We start from the raw sequence: 25,412 nt of genomic DNA on the forward strand, positions 1-25,412 counted from the left end.
GCTTATGTTTATCTGTTTAAATGTTGAAGTTCGGAATCAAAGAAAGAAACACCAACGACTGTTTCCGCCCGGTCTCGAACCGGGGACCTTTCGCGTGTTAGGCGAACGTGATAACCACTACACTACGGAAACCACATGAGATGGTGTGTTCAGGGACATAGCTTATGTTTATCTGTTTGATTGTTGAAATTCGGAATCAAAGAAAGAAAGACCAACGACTGTTTCCGCCCGGTCTCGAAACGGGGACCTTCCGCGTGGAAGGCGAACGTGATAACCACTACACTACGGAAACCACATGAGATGGTGCGTTCAGGGACATAGTGTATGTTTATCTGTTTGATCGCGAAGTTCGGAATCAAAGAAAGAAACATCAACGACTGTTTCCGCTGGGTCTCGAAACGGGGACCTTCCGCGTGTAAGGCACACGTGATAACCACTACACTACGGAAACCACATGAGATGTTGCGTTCAGGGACATAGTGTATGTTTATCTGTTTGATTGCGAAGTTCGGAATCAAAGAAAAAAACATCAACGACTGTTTCCGCCCGGTCTCGAACCGGGGACCTTTCGCGTGTGAGGCGAACATGATAACCACTACACTACGGAAACCACATGAGATGGTGCGTTCAGGGACATAGCTTATGTTTATCTGTTTGATTGTTGAATTTCGGAATCAAAGAAAAAAACATCAACGACTGTTTCCGCCCGGTCTCGAAACGGGGACCTTCCGCGTGGAAGGCGAACGTGATAACCACTACACTACGGAAACCACATGAGATGGTGCGTTCAGGGACATAGTGTATGTTTATCTGTTTGATTGCGAAGTTCGGAATCAAAGAAAAAAACATCAACGACTGTTTCCGCCCGGTCTCGAACCGGGGACCTTTCGCGTGTTAGGCGAACGTGATAACCACTACACTTCGGAAACCACATGAGATGGTGCGTTCAGGGACATAGCTTATGTTTATCTGTTTGATTGTTGAAATTCGGAATCAAAGAAAGAAAGACCAACGACTGTTTCCGCCCGGTCTCGAAACGGGGACCTTCCCGGTGGAAGGCGAACGTGGTAACCACTACACTACGGAAACCACATGAGATGGTGCGTTCAGGGACATAGTGTATGTTTATCTGTTTGATTGTTGAATTTCGGAATCAAAGAAAAAAACATCAACGACTGTTTCCGCCCGGTCTCGAACCGGGGACCTTTCACGTGTGAGGCGAACGTGATAACCACTACACTACGGAAACCACATGAGATGGTGCGTTCAGGGACATAGCTTATGTTTATCTGTTTGATTGTTGAAGTTCAAAATCAAAGAAAGAAACACCAACGACTGTTTCCGCCCGGTCTCGAACCAGGGACTTTTCGCGTGTTAGGCGAACGTGATAACCACTACACTACGGAAACCACATGAGATGGTGCGTTCAGGGACATAGCTTATGTTTATCTGTTTGATTGTTGAATTTCGGAATCAAAGAAAAAAACATCAACGACTGTTTCCGCCCGGTCTCGAAACGGGGACCTTTCGCGTGTAAGGCGAACGTGATAACCACTACACTACGGAAACCACAGGAGATGGTGCGTTCAGGGACATAGCTTATGTTTATCTGTTTGATTGTTGAATTTCGGAATCAAAGAAAAAAATATCAACGACTGTTTCCGCCCGGTCTCGAACCGGGGACCTTTCGCGTGTGAGGCGAACGTGATAACCACTACACTACGGAAACCACATGAGATGGTGCGTTCAGGGACATAGCTTATGTTTATCTGTTTGATTGTTGAATTTCGGAATCAAAGAAAAAAACATCAACGACTGTTTCCGCCCGGTCTCGAAACGGGGACCTTTCGCGTGTAAGGCGAACGTGATAACCACTACACTACGGAAACCACAGGAGATGGTGCGTTCAGGGACATAGTGTATGTTTATCTGTTTGATTGCTGAAGTTCGGAATAAAGAAAAAAACATCAACGACTGTTTCCGCCCGGTCTCGAACCGGGGACCTTTCGCGTGTGAGGCGAACGTGATAACCACTACACTACGGAAACCACATGAGATGGTGCGTTCAGGGACATAGGGCATGTTTATCTGTTTGATTGTTGAAGTTCAGAATCAAAGAAAGAAACACCAACGACTGTTTCCGCCCGGTCTCGAACCGGGGACCTTTCGCGTGTTAGGCGAACGTGATAACCACTACACTACGGAAACAACATGAGATGGTGCGTTCAGGGACATAGCTTATGTTTATCTGTTTAAATGTTGAAGTTCGGAATCAAAGAAAGAAACACCAACGACTGTTTCCGCCCGGTCTCGAACCGGGGACCTTTCGCGTGTTAGGCGAACGTGATAACCACTACACTACGGAAACCACATGAGATGGTGTGTTCAGGGACATAGCTTATGTTTATCTGTTTGATTGTTGAAATTCGGAATCAAAGAAAGAAAGACCAACGACTGTTTCCGCCCGGTCTCGAAACGGGGACCTTCCGCGTGGAAGGCGAACGTGATAACCACTACACTACGGAAACCACATGAGATGGTGCGTTCAGGGACATAGTGTATGTTTATCTGTTTGATCGCGAAGTTCGGAATCAAAGAAAGAAACATCAACGACTGTTTCCGCTGGGTCTCGAAACGGGGACCTTCCGCGTGTAAGGCACACGTGATAACCACTACACTACGGAAACCACATGAGATGTTGCGTTCAGGGACATAGTGTATGTTTATCTGTTTGATTGCGAAGTTCGGAATCAAAGAAAAAAACATCAACGACTGTTTCCGCCCGGTCTCGAACCGGGGACCTTTCGCGTGTGAGGCGAACATGATAACCACTACACTACGGAAACCACATGAGATGGTGCGTTCAGGGACATAGCTTATGTTTATCTGTTTGATTGTTGAATTTCGGAATCAAAGAAAAAAACATCAACGACTGTTTCCGCCCGGTCTCGAAACGGGGACCTTCCGCGTGGAAGGCGAACGTGATAACCACTACACTACGGAAACCACATGAGATGGTGCGTTCAGGGACATAGTGTATGTTTATCTGTTTGATTGCGAAGTTCGGAATCAAAGAAAAAAACATCAACGACTGTTTCCGCCCGGTCTCGAACCGGGGACCTTTCGCGTGTTAGGCGAACGTGATAACCACTACACTTCGGAAACCACATGAGATGGTGCGTTCAGGGACATAGCTTATGTTTATCTGTTTGATTGTTGAAATTCGGAATCAAAGAAAGAAAGACCAACGACTGTTTCCGCCCGGTCTCGAAACGGGGACCTTCCCGGTGGAAGGCGAACGTGGTAACCACTACACTACGGAAACCACATGAGATGGTGCGTTCAGGGACATAGTGTATGTTTATCTGTTTGATTGTTGAATTTCGGAATCAAAGAAAAAAACATCAACGACTGTTTCCGCCCGGTCTCGAACCGGGGACCTTTCACGTGTGAGGCGAACGTGATAACCACTACACTACGGAAACCACATGAGATGGTGCGTTCAGGGACATAGCTTATGTTTATCTGTTTGATTGTTGAAGTTCAAAATCAAAGAAAGAAACACCAACGACTGTTTCCGCCCGGTCTCGAACCAGGGACTTTTCGCGTGTTAGGCGAACGTGATAACCACTACACTACGGAAACCACATGAGATGGTGCGTTCAGGGACATAGCTTATGTTTATCTGTTTGATTGTTGAAATTCGAAATCAAAGAAAGAAAGACCAACGACTGTTTCTGCCCGGTCTCGAAACGGGGACCTTCCGCGTGGAAGGCGAACGTGATAACCACTACACTACGGAAACCACATGAGATGGTGCGTTCAGGGACATAGTGTATGTTTATCTGTTTGATTGCGAAGTTCGGAATCAAAGAAAAAAACAGCAACGACTGTTTCCGCCCGGTCTCGAACCGGGGACCTTTCGCGTGTGAGGCGAACGTGATAACCACTACACTACGGAAACCACATGAGATGGTGCATTCAGGGACATAGCGCATGTTTATCTGTTTGATTGTTGAAGTTCAAAATCAAAGAAAGAAACACCAACGACTGTTTCCGCCCGGTCTCGAACCAGGGACCTTTCGCGTGTTAGGCGAACGTGATAACCACTACACTACGAAAACCACATGAGATGGTGCGTTCAGGGACATAGCTTATGTTTATCTGTTTGATTGTTGAAATTCGAAATCAAAGAAAGAAACATCAACGACTGTTTCCGCCCGGTCTCGAAACGGGGACCTTCCGCGTGTAAGGCAAACGTGATAACCACTACACTACGGAAACCACATGAGATGGTGCGTTCAGGGACATAGTGTATGTTTATCTGTTTGATTGCGAAGTTCGGAATCAAAGAAAGAAACATCAACGACTGTTTCCGCTGGGTCTCGAACCGGGGACCTTTCGCGTGTGAGGCGAACATGATAACCACTACACTACGGAAACCACATGAGATGGTGCGTTCAGGGACATAGCTTATGTTTATCTGTTTGATTGTTGAATTTCGGAATCAAAGAAAAAAACATCAACGACTGTTTCCGCCCGGTCTCGAAACGGGGACCTTCCGCGTGTAAGGCAAACGTGATAACCACTACACTACGGAAACCACATGAGATGGTGCGTTCAGGGACATAGTGTATGTTTATCTGTTTGATTGCGAAGTTCGGAATCAAAGAAAAAAACATCAACGACTGTTTCCGCCCGGTCTCGAACCGGGGACCTTTCGCGTGTGAGGCGAACGTGATAACCACTACACTACGGAAACCACATGAGATGGTGCGTTCAGGGACATAGCGCATGTTTATCTGTTTGATTGTTGAAGTTCGGAATCAAAGAAAGAAACACCAACGACTGTTTCCGCCCGGTCTCGAACCGGGGACCTTTCGCATGTTAGGCGAACGTGATAACCACTACACTACGGAAACCACATGAGATGGTGCGTTCAGGGACATAGCGCATGTTTATCTGTTTGATTGTTGAAGTTCGGAATCAAAGAAAGAAAGACCAACGACTGTTTCAGCCCGGTCTCGAAACGGGGACCTTCCGCGTGGAAGGCGAACGTGATAACCACTACACTACGGAAACCACATGAGATGGTGCGTTCAGGGACATAGTGTATGTTTATCTGTTTGATTGCGAAGTTCGGAATCAAAGAAAGAAACATCAACGACTGTTTCCGCCCGGTCTCGAACCGGGGACCTCTCGCGTGTGAGGCGAACATGATAACCACTACACTACGGAAACCACATGCGATGGTGCGTTCAGGGACATAGCTTATGTTTATCTGTTTGATTGTTGACTTTCGGAATCAAAGAAAAAAACATTAACGACTGTTTCCGCCCGGTCTCGAAACGGGGACCTTCCGCGTGTAAGGCAAACGTGATAACCACTACACTACGGAAACCACATGAGATGGTGCGTTCAGGGACATAGTGTATGTTTATCTGTTTGATTGCGAAGTTCGGAATCAAAGAAAAAAACATCAACGACTGTTTCCGCCCGGTCTCGAACCGGGGACCTTTCGCGTGTGAGGCGAACATGATAACCACTACACTACGGAAACCACATGAGATGGTGCGTTCAGGGACATAGCTTATGTTTATCTGTTTGATTGTTGAAGTTCGGAATCAAAGAAAGAAAGACCAACGACTGTTTCAGCCCGGTCTCGAAACGGGGACCTTTCGCGTGTGAGGCGAACGTGATAACCACTACACTACGGAAACCACATGAGATGGTGCGTTCAGGGACATAGCTTATGTTTATCTGTTTGATTGCTGAAGTTCGGAATAAACAAAAAAACATCAACGACTGTTTCCGCCTGGTCTCGAACCGGGGACCTTTCGCGTGTGCGGCGAACGTGATAACCACTACACTACGGAAACCACATGAGATGGTGCGTTCAGGGACATAGCGCATGTTTATCTGTTTGATTGTTGAAGTTCGGAATCAAAGAAAGAAACACCAACGACTGTTTCCGCCCGGTCTCGAACCAGGGACCTTTCGCGTGTTTGGCGAACGTGATAACCACTACACTACGGAAACCACATGAGATGGTGCTTTCAGGGACATAGTGTATGTTTATCTGTTTGATTGCGAAGTTCGGAATCAAAGAAAAAAACACCAACGACTGATTGTTGAAATTCGGAATCAAAGAAAGAAAGACCAACGACTGTTTCCGCCCGGTCTCGAAACGGGGACCTTCCGCGTGGAAGGCGAACGTGATAACCACTACACTACGGAAACCACATGAGATGGTGCGTTCAGGGACATAGTGTATGTTTATCTGTTTGATTGGGAAGTTCGGAATCAAAGAAAAAAACACCAACGACTGTTTCCGCCCGGTCTCGAAACGGGGACCTTTCGAGTGTTAGGAGAACGTGATAACCACTACACTACGGAAACCACATGAGATGGTGCGTTCAGGGACATATCGCATGTTTCTCTGTTTGATTGTTGAAATTCGGAATCAAAGAAAGAAAGACCAACGACTGTTTCCGCCCGGTCTCGAAACGGGGACCTTCCGCGTGGAAGGCGAACGTGATAACCACTACACTACGGAAACCACATGAGATGGTGCGTTCAGGGACATAGTGTATGTTTATCTGTTTGATTGCGAAGTTCGGAATCAAAGAAAAAAACACCAACGACTGTTTCCGCCGGGTCTCAAACCGGGGACCTTTCGCGTGTGAGGCGAACGTGATAACCACTACACTACGGAAACCACATGAGATGGTGCATTCAGGGACATAGCGCATGTTTATCTGTTTGATTGTTGAAGTTCGGAATCAAAGAAAGAAAGACCAACGACTGTTTCCGCCCGGTCTCGAACCGGGGACCTTTCGCGAACGTGATAACCACTACACTACGGAAACCACATGAGATGGTGCGTTCAGGGACATAGCGCATGTTTATCTGTTTGATTGTTGAAGAATCAAAGAAAAAAACACCAACGACTGTTTCCGCCCGGTTTCGAACCGGGGACCTTTCGCATGTTAGGCGAACGTGATAACCACTACACTACGGAAACCACATGAGATGGTGCCTTCAGGGACATAGCTTATGTTTATCTGTTTCAATGTTGAAGTTGGGAATCAAAGAAAGAAACATCAACGACTGTTTCCGCCCGGTCTCGAACCGGGGACCTTTCGCGTGTGAGGCGAACGTGATAACCACTACACTACGGAAACCACATGAGATGGTGCGTTCAGGGACATAGGGCATGTTTATCTGTTTGATTGTTGAAGTTCGGAATCAAAGAAAAAAACAACAAAGACTGTTTCCGCCCGGTTTCGAACCGGGGACCTTTTGCGTGTTAGGCGAACGTGATAACCACTACACTACGGAAACCACATGAGACGGTGTGTTCAATAACCATCAACGATTGTTTCCGACCGGTCTCGAAACGGGGACCTTTCGAGTGTTAGGAGAACGTGATAACCACTACACTACGGAAACCACATGAGATGGTGCGTTCAGGGACATAGCTTATGTTTCTCTGTTTGATTGTTGAAGTTCGGAATCAAAGAAAGAAACACCAACGACTGTTTCCGCCCGGTCTCGAACCGGGGACCTTTCGCGAACGTGATAACCACTACACTACGGAAACCACATGAGATGGTGCGTTCAGGGACATAGTGTATGTTTATCTGTTTGATTGCGAAGTTCGGAATCAAAGAAAAAAACACCAACGACTGATTGTTGAAATTCGGAATCAAAGAAAGAAAGACCAACGACTGTTTCCGCCCGGTCTCGAAACGGGGACCTTCCGCGTGGAAGGCGAACGTGATAACCACTACACTACGGAAACCACATGAGATGGTGTGTTCAATAACCATCAACGATTGTTTCCGCCCGGTCTCGAAACGGGGACCTTTCGAGTGTTAGGAGAACGTGATAACCACTTCACTACGGAAACCACATGAGATGGTGCGTTCAGGGACATATCGCATGTTTCTCTGTTTGATTGTTGAAGTTCGGAATCAAAGAAAGAAAGACCAACGACTGTTTCCGCCCGGTCTCGAACCGGGGACCTTTCGCGTGTAAGGCGAACGTGATAACCACTACACTACGGAAACCACAGGAGATGGTGTGTTCAGGGACATAGTTTATGTATATCTGTTTGAATGTTGAAGTTGGGAATCAAAGAAAAAAACATCAACGACTGTTTCCGCCCGGTCTCGAAACGGGGACCTTTCGCGAACGTGATAACCACTACACTACGGAAACCACATGAGACGGTGTGTTCAGGAACCATCAACGACTGTTTCCGCCCGGTCCGCACCGGGGACCTTTTGCGTGTAAGGCGAACGTGATAACCACTACACTACGGAAACCACAGGAGATTGTGTGTTCAGGGACATAGTGTATGTTTATCTGTTTGATTGCTGAAGTTCGGAATAAAGAAAAAAACATCAACGACTGTTTCCGCCCGGTCTCGAACTAGGGACCTTTCGCGAACGCGATAACCACTACACTACGGAAACCACATGAGACGGTGTGTTCAGGAACCATCAACGACTGTTTCCGCCCGGTCTCGAACCGGGGACCTTTCGCGTGTAAGGCGAACGTGATAACCACTACACTACGGAAACCACATGTGACGGTGTGTTCAGGAACCATCAACGACTGTTTCCGCCCGGTCTCGAACCGGGGACCTTTCGCGTGTTAGGCGAACGTGATAACCACTACACTACGGAAACCACATGAGACGGTGTGTTCAGGAACCATCAACGACTGTTTCCGCCCGGTCTCGAAACGGGGACTTTTCGAGTGTTAGGAGAACGTGATAACCACTACACTACGGAAACCACATGAGATGGTGCGTTCAGGGACATAGTGTATGTTTATCTGTTTGATTGCTGAAGTTCGGAATAAACAAAAAAACATCAACGACTGTTTCCGCCTGGTCTCGAACCGGGGACCTTTCGCGTGTGCGGCGAACGTGATAACCACTACACTACGGAAACCACATGAGATGGTGCGTTCAGGGACATAGCGCATGTTTATCTGTTTGATTGTTGAAGTTCGGAATCAAAGAAAGAAACACCAACGACTGTTTCCGCCCGGTCTCGAACCTGGGACCTTTCGCGTGTTAGGCGAACGTGATAACCACTACACTACGGAAACCACATGAGATGGTGCGTTCAGGGACATAGCGCCTGTTTATCTGTTTGATTGTTGAAGTTCGGAATCAAAGAAAGAAAGACCAACGACTGTTTCCGCCCGGTCTCGAACCGGGGACCTTTCGCGTGTTAGGCGAACGTGATAACCACTACACTACGGAAACCACATGAGATGGTGCGTTCAGGGACATAGCGCATGTTTATCTGTTTGATTGTTGAAGTTCGGAATCAAAGAAAGAAACACCAACGGCTGTTTCCGCCCGGTCTCGAACCAGGGACCTTTCGCGAACGTGATAACCACTACACTACGGAAACCACATGAGACGGTGTGTTCAGGAACCATCAACGATTGTTTCCGTCCGGTCTCGAAACGGGGACCTTTCGAGTGTTAGGAGAACGTGATAACCACTACACTACGGAAACCACATGAGATGGTGCGTTCAGGGACATATCGCATGTTTCTCTGTTTGATTGTTGAAGTTCGGAATCAAAGAAAGAAAGACCAACGACTGTTTCCACCCGGTCTCGAACCGGGGACCTTTCGCGTGTAAGGCGAACGTGACAACCACTACACTACGGAAACCACAGGAGATGGTGTGTTCAGGGACATAGAGTATATCCAGCGCAATATATCCAGCACCGTATGGCATTCACGCACAAAAACAAAGCATCACGCCGGATTAAAAAAAAAACACATCAAAGACTGTTTCCGCCCGGTCTCGAACCGGGGAACTTTCCAGTGTTAGGCAAACGTGATAACCACTACACTACGGAAACCACATGAGATGGTGCGTTCAGGGACATAGCGCATGTTTATCTGTTTGATTGTTGAAGAATCAAAGAAAAAAACACCAACGACTCTTTCCGCCCGGTTTCGAACCGGGGACCTTTCGCATGTTAGGCGAACGTGATAACCACTACACTACGGAAACCACATGAGATGGTGCCTTCAGGGACATAGCTTATGTTTATCTGTTTGATTGCTGAAGTTCGGAATCAAAGAAAGAAACACCAACGACTGTTTCCGCCCGGTCTCGAACCGGGGACCTTAGGTGAACGTGATAACCACTACACTACGGAAACCACATGAGATGGTGTGTTCAGGGACATAGCGCCTGTTTATCTGTTTGATTGTTGAAGTTCGGAATCAAAGAAAGAAAGACCAACGACTGTTTCCGCCCGGTCTCGAACCGGGGACCTTTCGCGAACGTGATAACCACTACACTACGGAAACCACATGAGATGGTGCGTTCAGGGACATAGTGTATGTTTATCTGTTTGATTGCGAAGTTCGGAATCAAAGAAAAAAACACCAACGACTGATTGTTGAAATTCGGAATCAAAGAAAGAAAGACCAACGACTGTTTCCGCCCGGTCTCGAAACGGGGACCTTCCGCGTGGAAGGCGAACGTGATAACCACTACACTACGGAAACCACATGAGATGGTGTGTTCAATAACCATCAACGATTGTTTCCGCCCGGTCTCGAAACGGGGACCTTTCGAGTGTTAGGAGAACGTGATAACCACTTCACTACGGAAACCACATGAGATGGTGCGTTCAGGGACATATCGCATGTTTCTCTGTTTGATTGTTGAAGTTCGGAATCAAAGAAAGAAAGACCAACGACTGTTTCCGCCCGGTCTCGAACCGGGGACCTTTCGCGTGTAAGGCGAACGTGATAACCACTACACTACGGAAACCACAGGAGATGGTGTGTTCAGGGACATAGTTTATGTATATCTGTTTGAATGTTGAAGTTGGGAATCAAAGAAAAAAACATCAACGACTGTTTCCGCCCGGTCTCGAAACGGGGACCTTTCGCGAACGTGATAACCACTACACTACGGAAACCACATGAGACGGTGTGTTCAGGAACCATCAACGACTGTTTCCGCCCGGTCTCGCACCGGGGACCTTTTGCGTGTAAGGCGAACGTGATAACCACTACACTACGGAAACCACAGGAGATTGTGTGTTCAGGGACATAGTGTATGTTTATCTGTTTGATTGCTGAAGTTCGGAATAAAGAAAAAAACATCAACGACTGTTTCCGCCCGGTCTCGAACCAGGGACCTTTCGCGAACGCGATAACCACTACACTACGGAAACCACATGAGACGGTGTGTTCAGGAACCATCAACGACTGTTTCCGCCCGGTCTCGAACCGGGGACCTTTCGCGTGTAAGGCGAACGTGATAACCACTACACTACGGAAACCACATGTGACGGTGTGTTCAGGAACCATCAACGACTGTTTCCGCCCGGTCTCGAACCGGGGACCTTTCGCGTGTTAGGCGAACGTGATAACCACTACACTACGGAAACCACATGAGACGGTGTGTTCAGGAACCATCAACGACTGTTTCCGCCCGGTCTCGAAACGGGGACTTTTCGAGTGTTAGGAGAACGTGATAACCACTACACTACGGAAACCACATGAGATGGTGCGTTCAGGGACATAGTGTATGTTTATCTGTTTGATTGCTGAAGTTCGGAATAAACAAAAAAACATCAACGACTGTTTCCGCCTGGTCTCGAACCGGGGACCTTTCGCGTGTGCGGCGAACGTGATAACCACTACACTACGGAAACCACATGAGATGGTGCGTTCAGGGACATAGCGCATGTTTATCTGTTTGATTGTTGAAGTTCGGAATCAAAGGAAGAAACACCAACGACTGTTTCCGCCCGGTCTCGAACCTGGGACCTTTCGCGTGTTAGGCGAACGTGATAACCACTACACTACGGAAACCACATGAGATGGTGCGTTCAGGGACATAGCGCCTGTTTATCTGTTTGATTGTTGAAGTTCGGAATCAAAGAAAGAAAGACCAACGACTGTTTCCGCCCGGTCTCGAACCGGGGACCTTTCGCGTTTTAGGCGAACGTGATAACCACTACACTACGGAAACCACATGAGATGGTGCGTTCAGGGACATAGCGCATGTTTATCTGTTTGATTGTTGAAGTTCGGAATCAAAGAAAGAAACACCAACGGCTGTTTCCGCCCGGTCTCGAACCAGGGACCTTTCGCGAACGTGATAACCACTACACTACGGAAACCACATGAGACGGTGTGTTCAGGAACCATCAACGATTGTTTCCGTCCGGTCTCGAAACGGGGACCTTTCGAGTGTTAGGAGAACGTGATAACCACTACACTACGGAAACCACATGAGATGGTGCGTTCAGGGACATATCGCATGTTTCTCTGTTTGATTGTTGAAGTTCGGAATCAAAGAAAGAAAGACCAACGACTGTTTCCACCCGGTCTCGAACCGGGGACCTTTCGCGTGTAAGGCGAACGTGACAACCACTACACTACGGAAACCACAGGAGATGGTGTGTTCAGGGACATAGAGTATATCCAGCGCAATATATCCAGCACCGTATGGCATTCACGCACAAAAACAAAGCATCACGCCGGATTAAAAAAAAAACACATCAAAGACTGTTTCCGCCCGGTCTCGAACCGGGGAACTTTCCAGTGTTAGGCAAACGTGATAACCACTACACTACGGAAACCACATGAGATGGTGCGTTCAGGGACATAGCGCATGTTTATCTGTTTGATTGTTGAAGAATCAAAGAAAAAAACACCAACGACTCTTTCCGCCCGGTTTCGAACCGGGGACCTTTCGCATGTTAGGCGAACGTGATAACCACTACACTACGGAAACCACATGAGATGGTGCCTTCAGGGACATAGCTTATGTTTATCTGTTTGATTGCTGAAGTTCGGAATCAAAGAAAGAAACACCAACGACTGTTTCCGCCCGGTCTCGAACCGGGGACCTTAGGTGAACGTGATAACCACTACACTACGGAAACCACATGAGATGGTGTGTTCAGGGACATAGCGCCTGTTTATCTGTTTGATTGTTGAAGTTCGGAATCAAAGAAAGAAAGACCAACGACTGTTTCCGCCCGGTCTCGAACCGGGGACCTTTCGCGTGTTAGGCGAACGTGATAACCACTACACTACGGAAACCACATGAGATGGTGCGTTCAGGGACATAGCGCATGTTTATCTGTTTGATTGTTGAAGTTCGGAATCAAAGAAAGAAACACCAACGGCTGTTTCCGCCCGGTCTCGAACCAGGGACCTTTCGCGAACGTGATAACCACTACACTACGGAAACCACATGAGACGGTGTGTTCAGGAACCATCAACGACTGTTTCCACCCGGTCTCGAACCGGGGAACTTTCCAGTGTTAGGCGAACGTGATAACCACTACACTACGGAAACCACATGAGATGATGCGTTCAGGGACATAGCGCATGTTTATCTGTTTGATTGTTGAAGAATCAAAGAAAAAAACACCAACGACTGTTTCCGCCCGGTTTCGAACCGGGGACCTTTCGCATGTTAGGCGAACGTGATAACCACTACACTACGGAAACCACATGAGATGATGCCTTCAGGGACATAGCTTATGTTTATCTGTTTGATTGTTGAAGTTCGGAATCAAAGAAAGAAACACCAACGACTGTTTCCGCCCGGTCTCGAACCGGGGACCTTTCGCGTGTTAGGCGAACGTGATAACCACTACACTACGGAACCCACATGAGATGGTGTGTTCAGGGACATAGCTTATGTTTATCTGTTTGATTGTTGAATTTCGGAATCAAAGAAAAAAACATCACCGACTGTTTCCGGCCGGTCTCGAAACGGTGACCTTTCGCGTGTAAGGCGAACGTGATAACCACTACACTACGGAAACCACAGGAGATGGTGCGTTCAGGGACATAGTGTATGTTTATCTGTTTGATTGCTGAAGTTCGGAATAAAGAAAAAAACATCAACAACTGTTTCCGCCCGGTCTCGAACCGGGGACCTTTCGCGTGTGAGGCGAACGTGATAACCACTACACTACGGAAACCACATGAGATAGTGCGTTCAGGGACATAGGGCATGTTTATCTGTTTGATTGCTGAAGTTCGGAATCAAAGAAAGAAACACCAACGACTGTTTCCGCCCGGTCTCGAACCGGGGACCTTTCGCGTGTTAGGCGAACGTGATAACCACTACACTACCGAAACCACATGAGATGGTGCGTTCAGGGACATAGCTTATGTTTATCTGTTTGATCGTTGAAGTTCGGAATCAAAGAAAGAAACACCAACGACTGTTTACGCCCGGTCTCGAACCGGGGACCTTTCGCGAACGTGATAACCACTACACTACGGAAACCACATGAGATGGTGCGTTCAGGGACATAGGGCATGTTTATCTGTTTGATTGCTGAAGTTCGGAATCAAAGAAAGAAACACCAACGACTGTTTCCGCCCGGTCTCGAACCGGGGACCTTTCGCGTGTAAGGCGAACGTGATAACCACTACACTACGGAAACCACAGGAGATGGTGCGTTCAGGGACATAGTGTATGTTTATCTGTTTGATTGCTGAAGTTCGGAATCAAAGAAAGAAACACCAACGACTGTTTCCGCCCGGTCTCGAACCGGGGACCTTTCGCGTGTTAGGCGAACGTGATAACCACTACACTACGGAAACCACATGAGATGGTGCGTTCAGGGACATAGCTTATGTTTATCTGTTTGATCGTTGAAGTTCGGAATCAAAGAAAGAAACACCAACGACTGTTTACGCCCGGTCTCGAACCGGGACCTTTCGCGAACGTGATAACCACTACACTACGGAAACCACATGAGATGGTGCGTTCAGGGACATAGGGCATGTTTATCTGTTTGATTGCTGAAGTTCGGAATCAAAGAAAGAAACACCAACGACTGTTTCCGCCCGGTCTCGAACCGGGGACCTTTCGCGTGTTAGGCGAACGTGATAACCACTACACTACGGAAACCACATGAGATGGTGCGTTCAGGGACATAGCTTATGTTTATCTGTTTGATCGTTGAAGTTCGGAATCAAAGAAAGAAACACCAACGACTGTTTACGCCCGGTCTCGAACCGGGGACCTTTCGCGAACGTGATGACCACTACACTACGGAAACCACATGAGACGGTGTGTTGAGGAACCATCAACGACTGTTTCCGCCCGGTCTCGAACCGGGGACCTTTTGCGTGTAAGGCGAACGTGATAACCACTACACTACGGAAACCACAGGAGATGTTGTGTTCAGGGACATAGTTTATGTATATCTGTTTCAATGTTGAAGTTGGGAATCAAAGAAAGAAACATCAACGACTGTTTCCACCCGGTCTCGAACCGGGGACCTTTCGCGTGTGAGGCGAACGTGATAACCACTAGACTACGGAAACCACATGAGATGGTGCGTTCAGGGACATAGCGCATGTTTATCTGTTTGATTGTTGAAGTTCGGAATCAAAGAAAAAAACAACAAAGACTGTTTCCGCCCGGTTTCGAACTGGGGACCTTTCGCGTGTTAGGCGAACGTGATAACCACTACACTACGGAAACCACATGAGATGGTGCGCTCAGGGACATAGCTTATGTTTATCTGTTTGATCGTTGAAGTTCGGAATCAAAGACAGAAACACCAACGACTGTTTACGCCCGGTCTCGAACCGGGGACCATTCGCGAACGTGATAACCACTACACTACGGAAACCACATGAGATGGTGCGTTCAGCGACATAGGGCATGTTTATCTGTTTGATTGCTGAAGTTCGGAATCAAAGAAAGAAACACCAACGACTGTTTCCGCCCGGTCTCGAACCGGGGACCTTTCGCGTGTAAGGCGAACGTGACAACCACTACACTACGGAAACCACAGGAGATGGTGTGTTCAGGGACATAGAGTATATCCAGCGCAATATATCCAGCACCGTATGGCATTCACGCACAAAAACAAAGCATCACGCCGGATTAAAAAAAAAACACATCAAAGACTGTTTCCGCCCGGTCTCGAACCGGGGAACTTTCCAGTGTTAGGCAAACGTGATAACCACTACACTACGGAAACCACATGAGATGGTGCGTTCAGGGACATAGCGCATGTTTATCTGTTTGATTGTTGAAGAATCAAAGAAAAAAACACCAACGACTCTTTCCGCCCGGTTTCGAACCGGGGACCTTTCGCATGTTAGGCGAACGTGATAACCACTACACTACGGAAACCACATGAGATGGTGCCTTCAGGGACATAGCTTATGTTTATCTGTTTGATTGCTGAAGTTCGGAATCAAAGAAAGAAACACCAACGACTGTTTCCGCCCGGTCTCGAACCGGGGACCTTAGGTGAACGTGATAACCACTACACTACGGAAACCACATGAGATGGTGTGTTCAGGGACATAGCGCCTGTTTATCTGTTTGATTGTTGAAGTTCGGAATCAAAGAAAGAAAGACCAACGACTGTTTCCGCCCGGTCTCGAACCGGGGACCTTTCGCGTGTTAGGCGAACGTGATAACCACTACACTACGGAAACCACATGAGATGGTGCGTTCAGGGACATAGCGCATGTTTATCTGTTTGATTGTTGAAGTTCGGAATCAAAGAAAGAAACACCAACGGCTGTTTCCGCCCGGTCTCGAACCAGGGACCTTTCGCGAACGTGATAACCACTACACTACGGAAACCACATGAGACGGTGTGTTCAGGAACCATCAACGACTGTTTCCACCCGGTCTCGAACCGGGGAACTTTCCAGTGTTAGGCGAACGTGATAACCACTACACTACGGAAACCACATGAGATGATGCGTTCAGGGACATAGCGCATGTTTATCTGTTTGATTGTTGAAGAATCAAAGAAAAAAACACCAACGACTGTTTCCGCCCGGTTTCGAACCGGGGACCTTTCGCATGTTAGGCGAACGTGATAACCACTACACTACGGAAACCACATGAGATGATGCCTTCAGGGACATAGCTTATGTTTATCTGTTTGATTGTTGAAGTTCGGAATCAAAGAAAGAAACACCAACGACTGTTTCCGCCCGGTCTCGAACCGGGGACCTTTCGCGTGTTAGGCGAACGTGATAACCACTACACTACGGAACCCACATGAGATGGTGTGTTCAGGGACATAGCTTATGTTTATCTGTTTGATTGTTGAATTTCGGAATCAAAGAAAAAAACATCACCGACTGTTTCCGGCCGGTCTCGAAACGGTGACCTTTCGCGTGTAAGGCGAACGTGATAACCACTACACTACGGAAACCACAGGAGATGGTGCGTTCAGGGACATAGTGTATGTTTATCTGTTTGATTGCTGAAGTTCGGAATAAAGAAAAAAACATCAACAACTGTTTCCGCCCGGTCTCGAACCGGGGACCTTTCGCGTGTGAGGCGAACGTGATAACCACTACACTACGGAAACCACATGAGATAGTGCGTTCAGGGACATAGGGCATGTTTATCTGTTTGATTGCTGAAGTTCGGAATCAAAGAAAGAAACACCAACGACTGTTTCCGCCCGGTCTCGAACCGGGGACCTTTCGCGTGTTAGGCGAACGTGATAACCACTACACTACCGAAACCACATGAGATGGTGCGTTCAGGGACATAGCTTATGTTTATCTGTTTGATCGTTGAAGTTCGGAATCAAAGAAAGAAACACCAACGACTGTTTACGCCCGGTCTCGAACCGGGGACCTTTCGCGAACGTGATAACCACTACACTACGGAAACCACATGAGATGGTGCGTTCAGGGACATAGGGCATGTTTATCTGTTTGATTGCTGAAGTTCGGAATCAAAGAAAGAAACACCAACGACTGTTTCCGCCCGGTCTCGAACCGGGGACCTTTCGCGTGTAAGGCGAACGTGATAACCACTACACTACGGAAACCACAGGAGATGGTGCGTTCAGGGACATAGTGTATGTTTATCTGTTTGATTGCTGAAGTTCGGAATCAAAGAAAGAAACACCAACGACTGTTTCCGCCCGGTCTCGAACCGGGGACCTTTCGCGTGTTAGGCGAACGTGATAACCACTACACTACGGAAACCACATGAGATGGTGCGTTCAGGGACATAGCTTATGTTTATCTGTTTGATCGTTGAAGTTCGGAATCAAAGAAAGAAACACCAACGACTGTTTACGCCCGGTCTCGAACCGGGACCTTTCGCGAACGTGATAACCACTACACTACGGAAACCACATGAGATGGTGCGTTCAGGGACATAGGGCATGTTTATCTGTTTGATTGCTGAAGTTCGGAATCAAAGAAAGAAACACCAACGACTGTTTCCGCCCGGTCTCGAACCGGGGACCTTTCGCGTGTTAGGCGAACGTGATAACCACTACACTACGGAAACCACATGAGATGGTGCGTTCAGGGACATAGCTTATGTTTATCTGTTTGATCGTTGAAGTTCGGAATCAAAGAAAGAAACACCAACGACTGTTTACGCCCGGTCTCGAACCGGGGACCTTTCGCGAACGTGATGACCACTACACTACGGAAACCACATGAGACGGTGTGTTGAGGAACCATCAACGACTGTTTCCGCCCGGTCTCGAACCGGGGACCTTTTGCGTGTAAGGCGAACGTGATAACCACTACACTACGGAAACCACAGGAGATGGTGCGTTCAGCGACATAGGGCATGTTTATCTGTTTGATTGCTGAAGTTCGGAATCAAAGAAAGAAACACCAACGACTGTTTCCGCCCGGTCTCGAACCGGGGACCTTTCGCGTGTTAGGCGAACGTGATAACCACTACACTACGGAAACCACATGAGATGGTGCTTTCAGGAACCATCAACGACTGTTTCCGCCCGGTCTCGAACCGGGGACCTTTCGCGTGTTAGGCGAACGTGATAACCACTACACTACGGAAACCACATGAGATGGTGCGTTCAGGGACATAACTTATGTTTATCTGTTTGATTGTTGAATTTCGGAATCAAAGAAAAAAACATCAACGACTGTTTCCGCCCGGTCTCGAAACGGGGACCTTTCGCGTGTAAGGCGAACGTGATAACCACTACACTACGGAAACCACATGAGACGGTGTGTTCAATAACCATCAACGATTGTTTCCGCCCGGTCTCGAAACGGGGACCTTTCGAGTGTTAGGAGAACGTGATAACCACTACACTACGGAAACCACATGAGATGGTGCGTTCAGGGACATAGCTTATGTTTATCTGTTTGATTGTTGAAGTTCGGAATCAAAGAAAGAAACACCAACGACTGTTTCCGCCCGGTCTCGAACCGGGGACCTTTCGCGAACGTGATAACCACTACACTACGGAAACCACATGAGACGGTGTGTTCAGGGACATAGCTTATGTTTATCTGTTTGATTGTTGAATTTCGGAATCAAAGAAAAAAACATCACCGACTGTTTCCGGCCGGTCTCGAAACGGGGACCTTTCGCGTGTAAGGCGAACGTGATAACCACTACACTACGGAACCCACATGAGATGGTGTGTTCAGGGACATAGCTTATGTTTATCTGTTTGATTGTTGAATTTTGGAATCAAAGAAAAAAGCATCACCGACTGCTTCCGGCCGGTCTCGAAACGGGGACCTTTCGCGTGTAAGGCGAACGTGATAACCACTACACTACGGAAACCACAGGAGATGGTGCGTTCAGGGACATAGTGTATGTTTATCTGTTTGATTGCTGAAGTTCGGAATAAAGAAAAAAACATCAACAACTGTTTCCGCCCGGTCTCAAACCGGGGACCTTTCGCGTGTGAGGCGAACGTGATAACCACTACACTACGGAAACCACATGAGATAGTGCGTTCAGGGACATAGGGCATGTTTATCTGTTTGATTGCTGAAGTTCGGAATCAAAGAAAGAAACACCAACGACTGTTTCCGGCCGGTCTCGAACCGGGGACCTTTCGCGTGTGAGGCGAACGTGATAACCACTACACTACGGAAACCACATGAGATAGTGCGTTCAGGGACATAGGGCATGTTTATCTGTTTGATTGCTGAAGTTCGGAATCAAAGAAAGAAACACCAACGACTGTTTCCGCCCGGTCTCGAACCGGGGACCTTTCGCGTGTTAGGCGTGTTATCTGTTTGATTGCTGAAGTTCGGAATAAACAAAAAAACATCAACGACTGTTTCCGCCTGGTCTCGAACCGGGGACCTTTCGCGTGTGCGGCGAACGTGATAACCACTACACTACGGAAACCACATGAGATGGTGCGTTCAGGGACATAGCGCATGTTTATCTGTTTGATTGTTGAAGTTCGGAATCAAAGAAAGAAACACCAACGACTGTTTCCGCCCGGTCTCGAAACGGGGACCTTTCGCGTGTTAGGCGAACGTGATAACCACTACACTACGGAAACCACATGAGACGGTGTGTTCAGGAACCATCAACGACTGTTTCCGCCCGGTCTCGAACCGGGGACCTTTCGCGTGTAAGGCGAACGTGATAACCACTACACTACGAAAACCACATGAGATGGTGTGTTCAGGAACCATCAACGATTGTTTCCGCCCGGTCTCGAACCGGGGACCTTTCGCGTGTTAGGCGAACGTGATAACCACTACACTACGGAAACCACATGAGATGGCGCGTTCAGGGACATAGCTTATGTTTATCTGTTTGATTGTTGAATTTCGGAATCAAAGAAAAAAACATCAACGACTGTTTCCGCCCGGTCTCGAACCGGGGACCTTTCGCGTGTGAGGCGAACGTGATAACCACTACACTACGGAAACCACATGAGATGGTGCGTTCAGGGACATAGGGCATGTTTATCTGTTTGATTGCTGAAGTTCGGAATCAAAGAAAGAAACACCAACGACTGTTTCCGCCCGGTCTCGAACCGGGGACCTTTCGCGTGTTAGGCGTGTTATCTGTTTGATTGCTGAAGTTCGGAATAAACAAAAAAACATCAACGACTGTTTCCGCCTGGTCTCGAACCGGGGACCTTTCGCGTGTGCGGCGAACGTGATAACCACTACACTACGGAAACCACATGAGATGGTGCGTTCAGGGACATAGCGCATGTTTATCTGTTTGATTGTTGAAGTTCGGAATCAAAGAAAGAAACACCAACGACTGTTTCCGCCCGGTCTCGAAACGGGGACCTTTCGCGTGTTAGGCGAACGTGATAACCACTACACTACGGAAACCACATGAGACGGTGTGTTCAGGAACCATCAACGACTGTTTCCGCCCGGTCTCGAACCGGGGACCTTTCGCGTGTAAGGCGAACGTGATAACCACTACACTACGAAAACCACATGAGATGGTGTGTTCAGGAACCATCAACGATTGTTTCCGCCCGGTCTCGAACCGGGGACCTTTCGCGTGTTAGGCGAACGTGATAACCACTACACTACGGAAACCACATGAGATGGCGCGTTCAGGGACATAGCTTATGTTTATCTGTTTGATTGTTGAATTTCGGAATCAAAGAAAAAAACATCAACGACTGTTTCCGCACGGTCTCGAACCGGGGACCTTTCGCGTGTGAGGCGAACGTGATAACCACTACACTACGGAAACCACATGAGATGGTGCGTTCAGGGACATAGGGCATGTTTATCTGTTTGATTGTTGAAGTTCGGAATCAAAGAAAGAAACACCAACGACTGTTTCCGCCCGGTCTCGAACCGGGGACCTTTCGCGTGTTAGGCGAACGTGATAACCACTACACTACGGAAACAACATGAGATGGTGCGTTCAGGGACATAGTGTATGTTTATCTGTTTGATTGCTGAAGTTCGGAATAAAGAAAAAAACATCAACGACTGTTTCCGCCCGGTCTCGAACCAGGGACCTTTCGCGAACGTGATAACCACTACACTACGAAAACCACATGAGACGGTGTGTTCAGGGACATAGCTTATGTTTATCTGTTTGATTGTTGAATTTCGGAATCAAAGAAAAAAACATCACCGACTGTTTCCGGCCGGTCTCGAAACGGGGACCTTTCGCGTGTAAGGCGAACGTGATAACCACTACACTACGGAACCCACATGAGATGGTGTGTTCAGGGACATAGCTTATGTTTATCTGTTTGATTGTTGAATTTCGGAATCAAAGAAAAAAACATCACCGACTGTTTCCGGCCGGTCTCGAAACGGGGACCTTTCGCGTGTAAGGCGAACGTGATAACCACTACACTACGGAAACCACAGGAGATGGTGCGTTCAGGGACATAGTGTATGTTTATCTGTTTGATTGCTGAAGTTCGGAATAAAGAAAAAAACATCAACAACTGTTTCCGCCCGGTCTCGAACCGGGGACCTTTCGCGTGTGAGGCGAACGTGATAACCACTACACTACGGAAACCACATGAGATAGTGCGTTCAGGGACATAGGGCATGTTTATCTGTTTGATTGCTGAAGTTCGGAATCAAAGAAAGAAACACCAACGACTGTTTCCGCCCGGTCTCGAACCGGGGACCTTTCGCGTGTTAGGCGTGTTATCTGTTTGATTGCTGAAGTTCGGAATAAACAAAAAAACATCAACGACTGTTTCCGCCTGGTCTCGAACCGGGGACCTTTTGCGTGTGCGGCGAACGTGATAACCACTACACTACGGAACCCACATGAGATGGTGTGTTCAGGGACATAGCTTATGTTTATCTGTTTGATTGTTGAATTTCGGAATCAAAGAAAAAAACATCACCGACTGTTTCCGGCCGGTCTCGAAACGGGGACCTTTCGCGTGTAAGGCGAACGTGATAACCACTACACTACGGAAACCACAGGAGATGGTGCGTTCAGGGACATAGTGTATGTTTATCTGTTTGATTGCTGAAGTTCGGAATAAAGAAAAAAACATCAACAACTGTTTCCGCACGGTCTCGAACCGGGGACCTTTCGCGTGTGAGGCGAACGTGATAACCACTACACTACGGAAACCACATGAGATGGTGCGTTCAGGGACATAGGGCATGTTTATCTGTTTGATTGTTGAAGTTCGGAATCAAAGAAAGAAACACCAACGACTGTTTCCGCCCGGTCTCGAACCGGGGACCTTTCGCGTGTTAGGCGAACGTGATAACCACTACACTACGGAAACAACATGAGATGGTGCGTTCAGGGACATAGTGTATGTTTATCTGTTTGATTGTTGAAGTTCGGAATCAAAGAAAGAAACACCAACGACTGTTTCCGCCCGGTCTCGAAACGGGGACCTTTCGCGTGTAAGGCGAACGTGATAACCACTACACTACGGAAACCACAGGAGATGGTGCGTTCAGGGACATAGTGTATGTTTATCTGTTTAATTGCTGAAGTTCGGAATAAAGAAAAAAACATCAACGACTGTTTCCGCCCGGTCTCGAACCGGGGACCTTTCGCGTGTGAGGCGAACGTGATAACCACTACACTACGGAAACCACATGAGATGGTGCGTTCAGGGACATAGGGCATGTTTATCTGTTTGATTGTTGAAGTTCGGAATCAAAGAAAGAAACACCAACGACTGTTTCCGCCCGGTCTCGAACCGGGGACCTTTCGCGTGTTAGGGGAACGTGATAACCACTACACTAGGGAAACAACATGAGATGGTGCGTTCAGGGACGTAGCTTATGTTTATCTGTTTGATTGTTGAAGTTCGGAATCAAAGAAAGAAACACCGACGACTGTTTCCGCCCGGTCTCGAACCGGGGACCTTTCGCGAACGTGATAACCACTACACTACGAAAACCACATGAGATGGTGTGTTCAGGAACCATCAACGATTGTTTCCGCCCGGTCTCGAACCGGGGACCTTTCGCGTGTAAGGCGAACGTGACAACCACTACACTACGGAAACCACAGGAGATGGTGTGTTCAGGGACATAGAGTATATCCAGCGCAATATATCCAGCACCGTATGGCATTCATGCACAAAAACAAAGCATCACGCCGGATTAAAAAAAAAACACATCAAAGACTGTTTCCGCCCGGTCTCGAACCGGGGAACTTTCCAGTGTTAGGCGAACGTGATAACCACTACACTACGGAAACCACATGAGATGGTGCGTTCAGGGACATAGCGCATGTTTATCTGTTTGATTGTTGAAGAATCAAAGAAAAAAACACCAACGACTCTTTCCGCCCAGTTTCGAACCGGGGACCTTTCGCATGTTAGGCGAACGTGATAACCACTACACTACGGAAACCACATGAGATGGTGCCTTCAGGGACATAGCTTATGTTTATCTGTTTGATTGCTGAAGTTCGGAATCAAAGAAAGAAACACCAACGACTGTTTCCGCCCGGTCTCGAACCGGGGACCTTAGGTGAACGTGATAACCACTACACTACGGAAACCACATGAGATGGTGTGTTCAGGGACATAGCGCCTGTTTATCTGTTTGATTGTTGAAGTTCGGAATCAAAGAAAGAAAGACCAACGACTGTTTCCGCCCGGTCTCGAACCGGGGACCTTTCACGTGTTAGGCGAACGTGATAACCACTACACTACGGAAACCACATGAGATGGTGCGTTCAGGGACATAGCGCATGTTTATCTGTTTGATTGTTGAAGTTCGGAATCAAAGAAAGAAACACCAACGGCTGTTTCCGCCCGGTCTCGAACCAGGGACCTTTCGCGAACGTGATAACCACTACACTACGGAAACCACATGAGACGGTGTGTTCAGGAACCATCAACGATTGTTTCCGCCCGGTCTCGAAACGGGGACCTTTCGAGTGTTAGGAGAACGTGATAACCACTACACTACGGAAACCACATGAGATGGTGCGTTCAGGGACATATCGCATGTTTCTCTGTTTGATTGTTGAAGTTCGGAATCAAAGAAAGAAAGACCAACGACTGTTTCCGCCCGGTCTCGAACCGGGGACCTTTCGCGTGTAAGGCGAACGTGACAACCACTACACTACGGAAACCACAGGAGATGGTGTGTTCAGGGACATAGAGTATATCCAGCGCAATATATCCAGCACCGTATGGCATTCACGCACAAAAACAAAGCATCACGCCGGATTAAAAAAAAAACACATCAAAGACTGTTTCCGCCCGGTCTCGAACCGGGGAACTTTCCAGTGTTAGGCAAACGTGATAACCACTACACTACGGAAACCACATGAGATGGTGCGTTCAGGGACATAGCGCATGTTTATCTGTTTGATTGTTGAAGAATCAAAGAAAAAAACACCAACGACTGTTTCCGCCCGGTTTCGAACCGGGGACCTTTCGCATGTTAGGCGAACGTGATAACCACTACACTACGGAAACCACATGAGATGGTGCGTTCAGGGACATAGTGTATGTTTATCTGTTTGATTGCTGAAGTTCGGAATAAAGAAAAAACATCAACGACTGTTTCCGCTCGGTCTCGAAACGGGGACCTTTCGCGTGTAAGGCGAACGTGATAACCACTACACTACGGAAACCACAGGAGATGGTGCGTTCAGGGACATAGGGCATGTTTATCTGTTTGATTGTTGAAGTTCG

The 25,412-nt window shown here is 47.7% G+C and overlaps 58 non-coding genes across 58 annotated transcripts; all 58 read right to left on the reverse strand.

Moving 5' to 3' along the window:
- Window positions 1–59: 59 nt before the first annotated feature.
- Window positions 60–132, reverse strand: trnav-aac (transfer RNA valine (anticodon AAC)). The gene has a single exon. It is a non-coding gene; the product is annotated as a tRNA-Val (tRNA).
- An 87-nt stretch (window positions 133–219) lies between these two features.
- Window positions 220–292, reverse strand: trnag-ucc (transfer RNA glycine (anticodon UCC)). Its single transcript has one exon. It is a non-coding gene; the product is annotated as a tRNA-Gly (tRNA).
- Window positions 293–697: 405 nt separating this feature from the next.
- trnag-ucc (transfer RNA glycine (anticodon UCC)) lies at window positions 698–770 on the reverse strand. The gene has a single exon. It is a non-coding gene; the product is annotated as a tRNA-Gly (tRNA).
- A 726-nt stretch (window positions 771–1,496) lies between these two features.
- Window positions 1,497–1,569, reverse strand: trnav-uac (transfer RNA valine (anticodon UAC)). The gene has a single exon. It is a non-coding gene; the product is annotated as a tRNA-Val (tRNA).
- An 87-nt stretch (window positions 1,570–1,656) lies between these two features.
- trnav-cac (transfer RNA valine (anticodon CAC)) lies at window positions 1,657–1,729 on the reverse strand. The gene has a single exon. It is a non-coding gene; the product is annotated as a tRNA-Val (tRNA).
- An 87-nt stretch (window positions 1,730–1,816) lies between these two features.
- On the reverse strand, window positions 1,817–1,889 carry trnav-uac (transfer RNA valine (anticodon UAC)). The gene has a single exon. It is a non-coding gene; the product is annotated as a tRNA-Val (tRNA).
- Window positions 1,890–1,975: 86 nt separating this feature from the next.
- trnav-cac (transfer RNA valine (anticodon CAC)) lies at window positions 1,976–2,048 on the reverse strand. Its single transcript has one exon. It is a non-coding gene; the product is annotated as a tRNA-Val (tRNA).
- Window positions 2,049–2,135: 87 nt separating this feature from the next.
- trnav-aac (transfer RNA valine (anticodon AAC)) lies at window positions 2,136–2,208 on the reverse strand. Its single transcript has one exon. It is a non-coding gene; the product is annotated as a tRNA-Val (tRNA).
- An 87-nt stretch (window positions 2,209–2,295) lies between these two features.
- On the reverse strand, window positions 2,296–2,368 carry trnav-aac (transfer RNA valine (anticodon AAC)). The gene has a single exon. It is a non-coding gene; the product is annotated as a tRNA-Val (tRNA).
- Window positions 2,369–2,455: 87 nt separating this feature from the next.
- Window positions 2,456–2,528, reverse strand: trnag-ucc (transfer RNA glycine (anticodon UCC)). The gene has a single exon. It is a non-coding gene; the product is annotated as a tRNA-Gly (tRNA).
- Window positions 2,529–2,933: 405 nt separating this feature from the next.
- trnag-ucc (transfer RNA glycine (anticodon UCC)) lies at window positions 2,934–3,006 on the reverse strand. Its single transcript has one exon. It is a non-coding gene; the product is annotated as a tRNA-Gly (tRNA).
- Window positions 3,007–3,891: 885 nt separating this feature from the next.
- On the reverse strand, window positions 3,892–3,964 carry trnav-cac (transfer RNA valine (anticodon CAC)). Its single transcript has one exon. It is a non-coding gene; the product is annotated as a tRNA-Val (tRNA).
- A 725-nt stretch (window positions 3,965–4,689) lies between these two features.
- Window positions 4,690–4,762, reverse strand: trnav-cac (transfer RNA valine (anticodon CAC)). The gene has a single exon. It is a non-coding gene; the product is annotated as a tRNA-Val (tRNA).
- Window positions 4,763–6,167: 1,405 nt separating this feature from the next.
- On the reverse strand, window positions 6,168–6,240 carry trnag-ucc (transfer RNA glycine (anticodon UCC)). Its single transcript has one exon. It is a non-coding gene; the product is annotated as a tRNA-Gly (tRNA).
- A 246-nt stretch (window positions 6,241–6,486) lies between these two features.
- trnag-ucc (transfer RNA glycine (anticodon UCC)) lies at window positions 6,487–6,559 on the reverse strand. Its single transcript has one exon. It is a non-coding gene; the product is annotated as a tRNA-Gly (tRNA).
- A 392-nt stretch (window positions 6,560–6,951) lies between these two features.
- Window positions 6,952–7,024, reverse strand: trnav-aac (transfer RNA valine (anticodon AAC)). The gene has a single exon. It is a non-coding gene; the product is annotated as a tRNA-Val (tRNA).
- Window positions 7,025–7,111: 87 nt separating this feature from the next.
- trnav-cac (transfer RNA valine (anticodon CAC)) lies at window positions 7,112–7,184 on the reverse strand. Its single transcript has one exon. It is a non-coding gene; the product is annotated as a tRNA-Val (tRNA).
- A 547-nt stretch (window positions 7,185–7,731) lies between these two features.
- Window positions 7,732–7,804, reverse strand: trnag-ucc (transfer RNA glycine (anticodon UCC)). Its single transcript has one exon. It is a non-coding gene; the product is annotated as a tRNA-Gly (tRNA).
- A 195-nt stretch (window positions 7,805–7,999) lies between these two features.
- trnav-uac (transfer RNA valine (anticodon UAC)) lies at window positions 8,000–8,072 on the reverse strand. The gene has a single exon. It is a non-coding gene; the product is annotated as a tRNA-Val (tRNA).
- A 443-nt stretch (window positions 8,073–8,515) lies between these two features.
- On the reverse strand, window positions 8,516–8,588 carry trnav-uac (transfer RNA valine (anticodon UAC)). Its single transcript has one exon. It is a non-coding gene; the product is annotated as a tRNA-Val (tRNA).
- Window positions 8,589–8,623: 35 nt separating this feature from the next.
- Window positions 8,624–8,696, reverse strand: trnav-aac (transfer RNA valine (anticodon AAC)). The gene has a single exon. It is a non-coding gene; the product is annotated as a tRNA-Val (tRNA).
- Window positions 8,697–9,210: 514 nt separating this feature from the next.
- Window positions 9,211–9,283, reverse strand: trnav-aac (transfer RNA valine (anticodon AAC)). Its single transcript has one exon. It is a non-coding gene; the product is annotated as a tRNA-Val (tRNA).
- Window positions 9,284–10,481: 1,198 nt separating this feature from the next.
- On the reverse strand, window positions 10,482–10,554 carry trnag-ucc (transfer RNA glycine (anticodon UCC)). The gene has a single exon. It is a non-coding gene; the product is annotated as a tRNA-Gly (tRNA).
- Window positions 10,555–10,749: 195 nt separating this feature from the next.
- On the reverse strand, window positions 10,750–10,822 carry trnav-uac (transfer RNA valine (anticodon UAC)). The gene has a single exon. It is a non-coding gene; the product is annotated as a tRNA-Val (tRNA).
- A 444-nt stretch (window positions 10,823–11,266) lies between these two features.
- On the reverse strand, window positions 11,267–11,339 carry trnav-uac (transfer RNA valine (anticodon UAC)). The gene has a single exon. It is a non-coding gene; the product is annotated as a tRNA-Val (tRNA).
- A 35-nt stretch (window positions 11,340–11,374) lies between these two features.
- On the reverse strand, window positions 11,375–11,447 carry trnav-aac (transfer RNA valine (anticodon AAC)). Its single transcript has one exon. It is a non-coding gene; the product is annotated as a tRNA-Val (tRNA).
- Window positions 11,448–11,961: 514 nt separating this feature from the next.
- On the reverse strand, window positions 11,962–12,034 carry trnaf-aaa (transfer RNA phenylalanine (anticodon AAA)). The gene has a single exon. It is a non-coding gene; the product is annotated as a tRNA-Phe (tRNA).
- Window positions 12,035–13,040: 1,006 nt separating this feature from the next.
- On the reverse strand, window positions 13,041–13,113 carry trnav-aac (transfer RNA valine (anticodon AAC)). Its single transcript has one exon. It is a non-coding gene; the product is annotated as a tRNA-Val (tRNA).
- Window positions 13,114–13,454: 341 nt separating this feature from the next.
- Window positions 13,455–13,527, reverse strand: trnav-aac (transfer RNA valine (anticodon AAC)). The gene has a single exon. It is a non-coding gene; the product is annotated as a tRNA-Val (tRNA).
- Window positions 13,528–13,933: 406 nt separating this feature from the next.
- On the reverse strand, window positions 13,934–14,006 carry trnav-cac (transfer RNA valine (anticodon CAC)). Its single transcript has one exon. It is a non-coding gene; the product is annotated as a tRNA-Val (tRNA).
- Window positions 14,007–14,404: 398 nt separating this feature from the next.
- On the reverse strand, window positions 14,405–14,477 carry trnav-uac (transfer RNA valine (anticodon UAC)). The gene has a single exon. It is a non-coding gene; the product is annotated as a tRNA-Val (tRNA).
- An 87-nt stretch (window positions 14,478–14,564) lies between these two features.
- Window positions 14,565–14,637, reverse strand: trnav-aac (transfer RNA valine (anticodon AAC)). Its single transcript has one exon. It is a non-coding gene; the product is annotated as a tRNA-Val (tRNA).
- Window positions 14,638–14,874: 237 nt separating this feature from the next.
- On the reverse strand, window positions 14,875–14,947 carry trnav-aac (transfer RNA valine (anticodon AAC)). The gene has a single exon. It is a non-coding gene; the product is annotated as a tRNA-Val (tRNA).
- A 186-nt stretch (window positions 14,948–15,133) lies between these two features.
- On the reverse strand, window positions 15,134–15,206 carry trnav-uac (transfer RNA valine (anticodon UAC)). Its single transcript has one exon. It is a non-coding gene; the product is annotated as a tRNA-Val (tRNA).
- Window positions 15,207–15,764: 558 nt separating this feature from the next.
- On the reverse strand, window positions 15,765–15,837 carry trnav-uac (transfer RNA valine (anticodon UAC)). The gene has a single exon. It is a non-coding gene; the product is annotated as a tRNA-Val (tRNA).
- Window positions 15,838–16,424: 587 nt separating this feature from the next.
- On the reverse strand, window positions 16,425–16,497 carry trnav-aac (transfer RNA valine (anticodon AAC)). The gene has a single exon. It is a non-coding gene; the product is annotated as a tRNA-Val (tRNA).
- A 341-nt stretch (window positions 16,498–16,838) lies between these two features.
- Window positions 16,839–16,911, reverse strand: trnav-aac (transfer RNA valine (anticodon AAC)). Its single transcript has one exon. It is a non-coding gene; the product is annotated as a tRNA-Val (tRNA).
- A 406-nt stretch (window positions 16,912–17,317) lies between these two features.
- trnav-cac (transfer RNA valine (anticodon CAC)) lies at window positions 17,318–17,390 on the reverse strand. Its single transcript has one exon. It is a non-coding gene; the product is annotated as a tRNA-Val (tRNA).
- A 398-nt stretch (window positions 17,391–17,788) lies between these two features.
- Window positions 17,789–17,861, reverse strand: trnav-uac (transfer RNA valine (anticodon UAC)). The gene has a single exon. It is a non-coding gene; the product is annotated as a tRNA-Val (tRNA).
- Window positions 17,862–17,948: 87 nt separating this feature from the next.
- trnav-aac (transfer RNA valine (anticodon AAC)) lies at window positions 17,949–18,021 on the reverse strand. The gene has a single exon. It is a non-coding gene; the product is annotated as a tRNA-Val (tRNA).
- Window positions 18,022–18,258: 237 nt separating this feature from the next.
- Window positions 18,259–18,331, reverse strand: trnav-aac (transfer RNA valine (anticodon AAC)). The gene has a single exon. It is a non-coding gene; the product is annotated as a tRNA-Val (tRNA).
- Window positions 18,332–18,517: 186 nt separating this feature from the next.
- trnav-uac (transfer RNA valine (anticodon UAC)) lies at window positions 18,518–18,590 on the reverse strand. The gene has a single exon. It is a non-coding gene; the product is annotated as a tRNA-Val (tRNA).
- An 87-nt stretch (window positions 18,591–18,677) lies between these two features.
- On the reverse strand, window positions 18,678–18,750 carry trnav-aac (transfer RNA valine (anticodon AAC)). The gene has a single exon. It is a non-coding gene; the product is annotated as a tRNA-Val (tRNA).
- Window positions 18,751–18,785: 35 nt separating this feature from the next.
- Window positions 18,786–18,858, reverse strand: trnav-aac (transfer RNA valine (anticodon AAC)). Its single transcript has one exon. It is a non-coding gene; the product is annotated as a tRNA-Val (tRNA).
- Window positions 18,859–18,945: 87 nt separating this feature from the next.
- Window positions 18,946–19,018, reverse strand: trnav-uac (transfer RNA valine (anticodon UAC)). The gene has a single exon. It is a non-coding gene; the product is annotated as a tRNA-Val (tRNA).
- A 1,350-nt stretch (window positions 19,019–20,368) lies between these two features.
- Window positions 20,369–20,441, reverse strand: trnav-uac (transfer RNA valine (anticodon UAC)). Its single transcript has one exon. It is a non-coding gene; the product is annotated as a tRNA-Val (tRNA).
- A 35-nt stretch (window positions 20,442–20,476) lies between these two features.
- trnav-aac (transfer RNA valine (anticodon AAC)) lies at window positions 20,477–20,549 on the reverse strand. Its single transcript has one exon. It is a non-coding gene; the product is annotated as a tRNA-Val (tRNA).
- An 87-nt stretch (window positions 20,550–20,636) lies between these two features.
- On the reverse strand, window positions 20,637–20,709 carry trnav-cac (transfer RNA valine (anticodon CAC)). Its single transcript has one exon. It is a non-coding gene; the product is annotated as a tRNA-Val (tRNA).
- Window positions 20,710–21,161: 452 nt separating this feature from the next.
- On the reverse strand, window positions 21,162–21,234 carry trnav-uac (transfer RNA valine (anticodon UAC)). Its single transcript has one exon. It is a non-coding gene; the product is annotated as a tRNA-Val (tRNA).
- A 35-nt stretch (window positions 21,235–21,269) lies between these two features.
- trnav-aac (transfer RNA valine (anticodon AAC)) lies at window positions 21,270–21,342 on the reverse strand. The gene has a single exon. It is a non-coding gene; the product is annotated as a tRNA-Val (tRNA).
- Window positions 21,343–21,589: 247 nt separating this feature from the next.
- trnav-aac (transfer RNA valine (anticodon AAC)) lies at window positions 21,590–21,662 on the reverse strand. The gene has a single exon. It is a non-coding gene; the product is annotated as a tRNA-Val (tRNA).
- Window positions 21,663–22,218: 556 nt separating this feature from the next.
- trnav-cac (transfer RNA valine (anticodon CAC)) lies at window positions 22,219–22,291 on the reverse strand. Its single transcript has one exon. It is a non-coding gene; the product is annotated as a tRNA-Val (tRNA).
- Window positions 22,292–22,954: 663 nt separating this feature from the next.
- On the reverse strand, window positions 22,955–23,027 carry trnav-aac (transfer RNA valine (anticodon AAC)). The gene has a single exon. It is a non-coding gene; the product is annotated as a tRNA-Val (tRNA).
- Window positions 23,028–23,114: 87 nt separating this feature from the next.
- On the reverse strand, window positions 23,115–23,187 carry trnav-uac (transfer RNA valine (anticodon UAC)). The gene has a single exon. It is a non-coding gene; the product is annotated as a tRNA-Val (tRNA).
- An 86-nt stretch (window positions 23,188–23,273) lies between these two features.
- trnav-cac (transfer RNA valine (anticodon CAC)) lies at window positions 23,274–23,346 on the reverse strand. Its single transcript has one exon. It is a non-coding gene; the product is annotated as a tRNA-Val (tRNA).
- Window positions 23,347–23,692: 346 nt separating this feature from the next.
- On the reverse strand, window positions 23,693–23,765 carry trnav-uac (transfer RNA valine (anticodon UAC)). The gene has a single exon. It is a non-coding gene; the product is annotated as a tRNA-Val (tRNA).
- Window positions 23,766–24,771: 1,006 nt separating this feature from the next.
- trnav-uac (transfer RNA valine (anticodon UAC)) lies at window positions 24,772–24,844 on the reverse strand. Its single transcript has one exon. It is a non-coding gene; the product is annotated as a tRNA-Val (tRNA).
- A 276-nt stretch (window positions 24,845–25,120) lies between these two features.
- Window positions 25,121–25,193, reverse strand: trnav-aac (transfer RNA valine (anticodon AAC)). The gene has a single exon. It is a non-coding gene; the product is annotated as a tRNA-Val (tRNA).
- Window positions 25,194–25,412: the final 219 nt, after the last annotated feature.

Source organism: Gasterosteus aculeatus, chromosome X (genome assembly GCF_964276395.1).
Source record: "Gasterosteus aculeatus chromosome X, fGasAcu3.hap1.1, whole genome shotgun sequence".
NCBI classification, from domain to species: domain Eukaryota; kingdom Metazoa; phylum Chordata; class Actinopteri; order Perciformes; family Gasterosteidae; genus Gasterosteus; species Gasterosteus aculeatus.